The sequence below is a fragment of the Gopherus evgoodei genome, chromosome 3, assembly GCF_007399415.2.
Source record: "Gopherus evgoodei ecotype Sinaloan lineage chromosome 3, rGopEvg1_v1.p, whole genome shotgun sequence".
Lineage (NCBI taxonomy): Eukaryota > Metazoa > Chordata > Testudines > Testudinidae > Gopherus > Gopherus evgoodei.
In genome coordinates this window covers 15,956,473-15,962,472 of record NC_044324.1, presented here as the reverse complement: position 1 = coordinate 15,962,472, position 6,000 = coordinate 15,956,473, and positions in this window count along the sequence as shown.

Sequence of the window (6,000 nt, the reverse complement as noted above, 5' to 3'; positions counted from 1 at the left end):
GTGGGGCTACCATCACTCCCAGATCTGCCCACCTCCCTTCCCAGCAACTGTCCCCCACATCGATCCAGTCCTCCCACTCCCCACATCAATTGTCATTCCCCTCCCCACCAACCAGTTCTGCCCTCAAGCCTCACCTCTACTGCTCCTGGCTTTCTTCACCCTTCTCCCCTCCCTGGGGACATCCCCAGGGGGCAATCAACCTCTAGAGAAAGCCACGATCCTACATCCCTGCCCCAACCGCTCCCGGCAACTCAGCAAAACATGTTGCATTGGAGACCGTCCAGCCATCCCGCCAGCTCTCAGCGGCACACAGGCAGGAGCCGGCTGGCAGCACCATGGCATTTCTATTCCTTTGTGGTTACAGCTGGAACGCTGAGGGCCGGGGCAAGGGACACGCTGACACGCAGACGCCCGTGATCTAAAATCCCCTGAACTCAGGAGATAGTCCCAGCCAGGTTGGAGTTTTACCCTCGGCCACGCTGCGAAGAGGTGATCGTACCACTAACAATAAATAAATAATACACCGAGCTGTTCTCTAGCACTCTCCAGTGGTAGGTATCCAAGTGCTTTACCAAGGTCAGCATCATGAACTTCATTTTACAAATAGGAAACTCAGGCCCAGGGAGCTGACATAATTGGTCCAGGGTTACTCAGCAGACTGGAGAGCTAGATACACACCTAGGAGTTAGGATACTGACCCAGCCATATACACCATGTTCCCTAGTCCTCCACCCTACAATACCCCTTCCACACAAGCTCCTCCCATGTCTGGTGTCACGTGGGAGGGTGGGAACAGCAGGTTCAGGAGACATCTCTTCTCCTCCTTGATGGGAGGAGCATGGAAGGTGGCGTGTGCCTCTGCCGTGTGTCTGTTTGTCGCTCAGAAATGGAAGAGAAGTGCCTCTCCTCACTCACGTCTGAGGCCCATAGGGCTGTACAGTTGCGGCAACTGTCACGGGCCCACCCAATGGCTCCCTGCCCAGATCCATCCAGCTCCCAGCTTTTAGCCCAAGGCTCCAACTCCTCAGCCTCATAACTGGGGCCGCCAGCTTTTCTGACTGGCCAATGGGACTGCCAGCCAATCAGCACCTTCTCTGCCCTCAGCTCCTCCAGTGGGAAACCCCGTAAGGCAGAGACATCAGGCAATGGTACAATATTCTGCACCAGAGGGTGTGCAGAGGTGTGTGTGTGTGCGCGCACTCCCTTTCTGAACCCACTGCTGCTTTCCCTCCATCGCACACACACTCCCATCACCTCTCCTGGCTCGGAGCTGACAGCACAAAAGCTGAATCGTGACAGGAGAGGGCACAGCAGAAAATGTCTACAAGGGACAGCATGATACGAAGCACCTGCCTCTGCTGTCTGGCTCCATCCCTCCTGCTCAGCGGTCAGGAGGCAGGCTGGGGCCTCACCAGGACAGTCATGTGCTGTGAGCTCCTGCCCTGCAAAAGCCCTGAACGCAGAATGACGTCTCTGCTACAGAGACTGGAGATAATTGCTCTACCCTGGTTTGGCTTTCTAATGGTCTGCACACTGGCCTTCCCACTCCACGCACATCTCTATGGGAGCACAAGTCAAGCAAACCCCTGAGTGATGGTGCAATAGCCATTGGGTGTTTTTTCTTGCAAGGCTGATCCTCCCAAGCCCAGTAATAGGTGCCTGGATTGGTCGGTTTGGGGCAGATGTTGCCCCTGGTGAGTAGAAGCGAGCCATTCGGGTTTCCCCCTTACCTGCAGCTCCCTGAGTGCCTGTCCTTCTGCCCACTGGTCCTTCCCAATCAGTGAGCAAGACCTGCAAACACTCTCAAGTTAAACTCTCTGTTTATTTGATCCTTTTACAAAATCCAACATATGAATATTGTGCTCGTGTCAGAGGGGCTTTTTCTTCCTTTTTTTTTTTTAAATATTTTACAACCATTTAAAACCTGATGCTCACAGAGCAGTTAACACAAACACGGGGTGGAGGGGAGAGTTTGGGATCCGCTGTGAGGACAATGGGAGTTAACCAAAAAGATGATATAGTAACAATATACAGTCAGTTGGATTTCACTGAAGTAGAAGATGCTATATACAGTGAACATGTACAGCAACACGTGACACGAGACCTTACTTTATCACCAGGGCACCCTCTGGCCCAAATGCCCACTCCAATGTTAAGGAGCAGAGAGAAAGAGACTGCATTGCTTATGGCCCAACGAGGGGAGAAGTGGTGGATGAGTGCGATGGGGTATCATCCCGCCAGTAGATGCTGGAGATGTGCTGGCTTCGGACTGCCTGTGCCCCAACCACTAACCATGCTTGGTGAGAAATTTGCTTTGCCTGAAATATAACGAGGCAGCTGATTGACTAATTCTGACTCCCTCAGCCATCCTGATAGCAGCTGTTGAAATACAGGTTGCAGTAAGCTGGCAGAGTGACGCTCGCCCTGATGTAATTAGTCTTGCACTGCCTGGCTAGCAGGCCTCATGCTGAACCCCCTGATCAGTCCGCAAAAGCCAAACGGCTGCTGATCTCACCATATGCTCTGCAGGTGAAAAGGTACCACCAACTCGTATGGCACTGACCAGCACCAATGGTCAGCGTTAGGGAGATGTTTACAACCATTCCTGGCCTGCGTAGCTGGGGTGAGTTTGTTGCAATAGTTGCTGAAACCAAGCTGCAGTGGTCAATGGACAGAGTGGCAAGGTAAACAAGTGGGACCCAATTCACCCTGAGAGTTACAGAGGGATGGTCCATTACCTGTGGAAGGAGATACAGCCACTGCAGCCTGTAGTCTCTTCCTTTCACACCTGGCTGTGTAGGACCACCATAAACCAGACCAAAAAAAACCCCATAGCTGGGAGCACAACTGCAACAGCCTTGTAACGAGATACTAATGATTTCCTCCATTTGGGAGGGAGAGCGCATTTGCGACACTGATGAAGGATGGGGGAATGGGACTGAGGTGGGGAAGGCCCAGAAAAGTTTGGTTTTCAACCTTTAATTTATACATTTGACTGGCTTTAAAACAAAACCCAAAAAACAGATGGAAATAAACATCCAGAAAAAAACCCAACACAGTTTTAGATTTTGAGCTGCCAGAATTCCTGTTCTAAGGCTTCAGCTTGCAAGAGCAGCACAGCTGCTTGTCATGAAAAACGACCAGGTCGCTGGCTCAGCGTGTCAAATGGCAGCTGTGCCTCCTGGCTGGTGGATCCGGTAATACCAGCAATGTAGTAATAACATTTAAAAATAAACCCACCAGCAATGCAAACAGATCAATGCCACACCCATCTTTGATTATTACACACTTCTTCAAGCTTGGTATATTTTGGCCTGGAAACTAATAAAATCACTGGAATAATAAAATCGCCCCAAAGATTTTGAAAATAATTTGATCACGAGTTTTTTTTATATACATATATTTATATTTTACAATTTTTGTTATAAAGTGCAATCCACAGTCTGCATTTGTCTCCATTTCAAATTCTTGCTTGTTTCCTGCGGGGTTGTGTAAGGGAGAGAGGTGAGGGAGTGAGCTACATCTTTGTGGGATGGAAGAGGAACTACATCCTACACAAACACCTATGCTGCTGTCAACAGCATCTTCTTTAGGTCCAACCTCACGAGAGGTGAATTAACGAAGACACCAGCAGAAAGGTTTGCGATTCTTTTCAGGGAGCTGAAGACTTGTCTGTAGGGATGGGTATTCAGGATCATTCCTGCCAAGGAGGAGTCCGATACATTTGCTAACAGTCTTGTGCTACTTCTGCACCATGAGGGAGCAGAAAGATGATGCCACAGGCTCCTTCACAGTCTATCAATGGCCACTGGTTGCATTTTTAAGGACTGTTACCTTTCAAAGGGTTTGTAACGGTAGCCTGATATTTTTGTGCCTAAAAACAAATTTAAAAAAAAACAACCGATCTCGTTCCCTGGTGCTGGGAAACATGGAGATACAAAGTGATATGTCCTCTGCTCTCCTGGGAAACAGGAGCATTGCACTTAGCAGCACGCCAGGATGGGTAGCAGTTACCTGCATAGTGGATGGGGAGTTTTCACCATGGGGCTCAGATTTTCTGCAGCATTCACATGACCAATCAGCTGAAATACAGCCATGTGCAGCTGATCCTGTACCTTTCAAGTAAATGTACTGGAGACTTGATGTAAGCTACTGAAAATGAGATATGTGGCTATAGTGCTCAGCTTTAAAGCCAATCAAAATAATAGTTCAAGTAGCAGGTCAGTGACCTTACTGATTATATGCCAAATGCACCCATAGCTAGACTGAGACGGGGAAGAGAGGGGCATGTGGCAGATTACCCCATAAAAATGGGCATTGCTTTTAATCTTGACGGTGCTGGGTCATCGATCCTTGCTCCCACAGGCTCCCATTCTGTGACGTCGCAGATCGCAACAGGAACAACAAACTGCTCAGGGGACAATTAAGAAATGGGCAGTTCCTCCCCCCGCCCTGTCCCTAGAGAACTCTAACTACCAGGAAACTTTGGAAAAAGGCACCCTATTGTTAAAGGGGCGCAGTCACATTTCCCTCTGAAAGCTTTGCATCTTCCATAATAACCAACCTGCTCTGGTCACTAACAGTAAGAGGAAGGTACCTTGGTCTCTGTTGTGCTGTTGGGTGTATTTGTGGAGAGCAGTGACACTGTTTTGCTGATGGTCAGTGGCATCACTCTCAAAAACAGTTCTGCAGGCATAACCTGTCTAAAGAGCACCAGGATGTGCAGGGGTGTTTCCCAGTACCAGCAGTCAAAAGGAATGTACCCAGAAAGGAAGGGGAAGGAGGTCTTGGCATGGCTGGTGCTGCCTGCTTTCAGGCCTGCCCAAAGGACCTGTAGAAACACAGCAGTGGAACAGAAAACCCCTCTGTTTGGCTCCACATGACCGAGAGACTCTGGTAGTTGGGGTGGCACTTTAGATCCAGATCCAGCATTGGCAAGAATCAGTGTCAAGGAGATGACAGGATAATATTAACGATGATTTTAGATGGCAACTGGGGACAATTAGTACATACTGACAGTGCTCCTGGGACGCGGCTACTTTACCTTCTGCAGGCTGCTGTTAAAAATCAAGTAGAAAAATTTAAGTGGCACAGTCGGTTGTTCTGAAACGGAGAACTACGGAGTTCTTTCTGGCATTATGGGAAATGAACGAGTGCACTGCTGAGGGCAAGGGAGCAAAAAAAGGAAACCACAGCAGCAAGAAGGGTGCAGACGCCAGGGCGGGATCACAGAGCACCACGGAGTTTGCTTCAGAGGAAGATGAGCAGGCTCAGAGTGGACAAAACAGTGAGGTTCAAGAGACCCTCCCAAATTCTGCAGGAGGAAGAGTTTGTTTTAAAGTCCAGTGTGATCACCTCCAAAGGCAGCCAGGGAGGAGGAACAGCCCTGCTGCGGTAGTGTGTGTGTGTGCGCATGTGCATGTGACAGCCCTGCTGCGGCAGTGGCATGTGTGCATGCGTGTAGGAGGGGAGATTTTAAGGAAGGAACACTGAAACCCACGACAGTCTTATCTGACTGCCGTGGGGGGTGTAGGCAAGTGAGCACATCATGGCAGGTGTGGTCTTGTAAAGCAGCTAGTCCTGCTGGTACTTCGTTTTAGGTCCTCCTGGCAGTTTAAAGCTGTGTAATGCTCAGAGAGGGCTTATTCTCTCCCCGCTGCCCCATGAAGACCAGAGCTGCATTTGACACAATCCCAAACGGGGCAGCACAGTAAGTCCTACTGAATCTGAGCCCGCAGTTCCGAGGGGCAGGGCAGTGGGAAGCCCTGCTCACCACCACCGGTGCCTCTCACCGAATCCAGCCTCTATGACTGCGTCTACACAGCAATTAAACACCCACAGCCAGCCGGCTCTGGTTGCGTGGCTCTAAAATTGCTCTGCAGATGTTTGGGCTTGGGCTGGAGCCCGAGTTCTGGGACCCCATGAGAGGGGAGGATCTGAGAACCTGGACTCCCACCTGAGCCCAAACATCTACACAGCAGCCTGAGCCTCGCAAGCCCC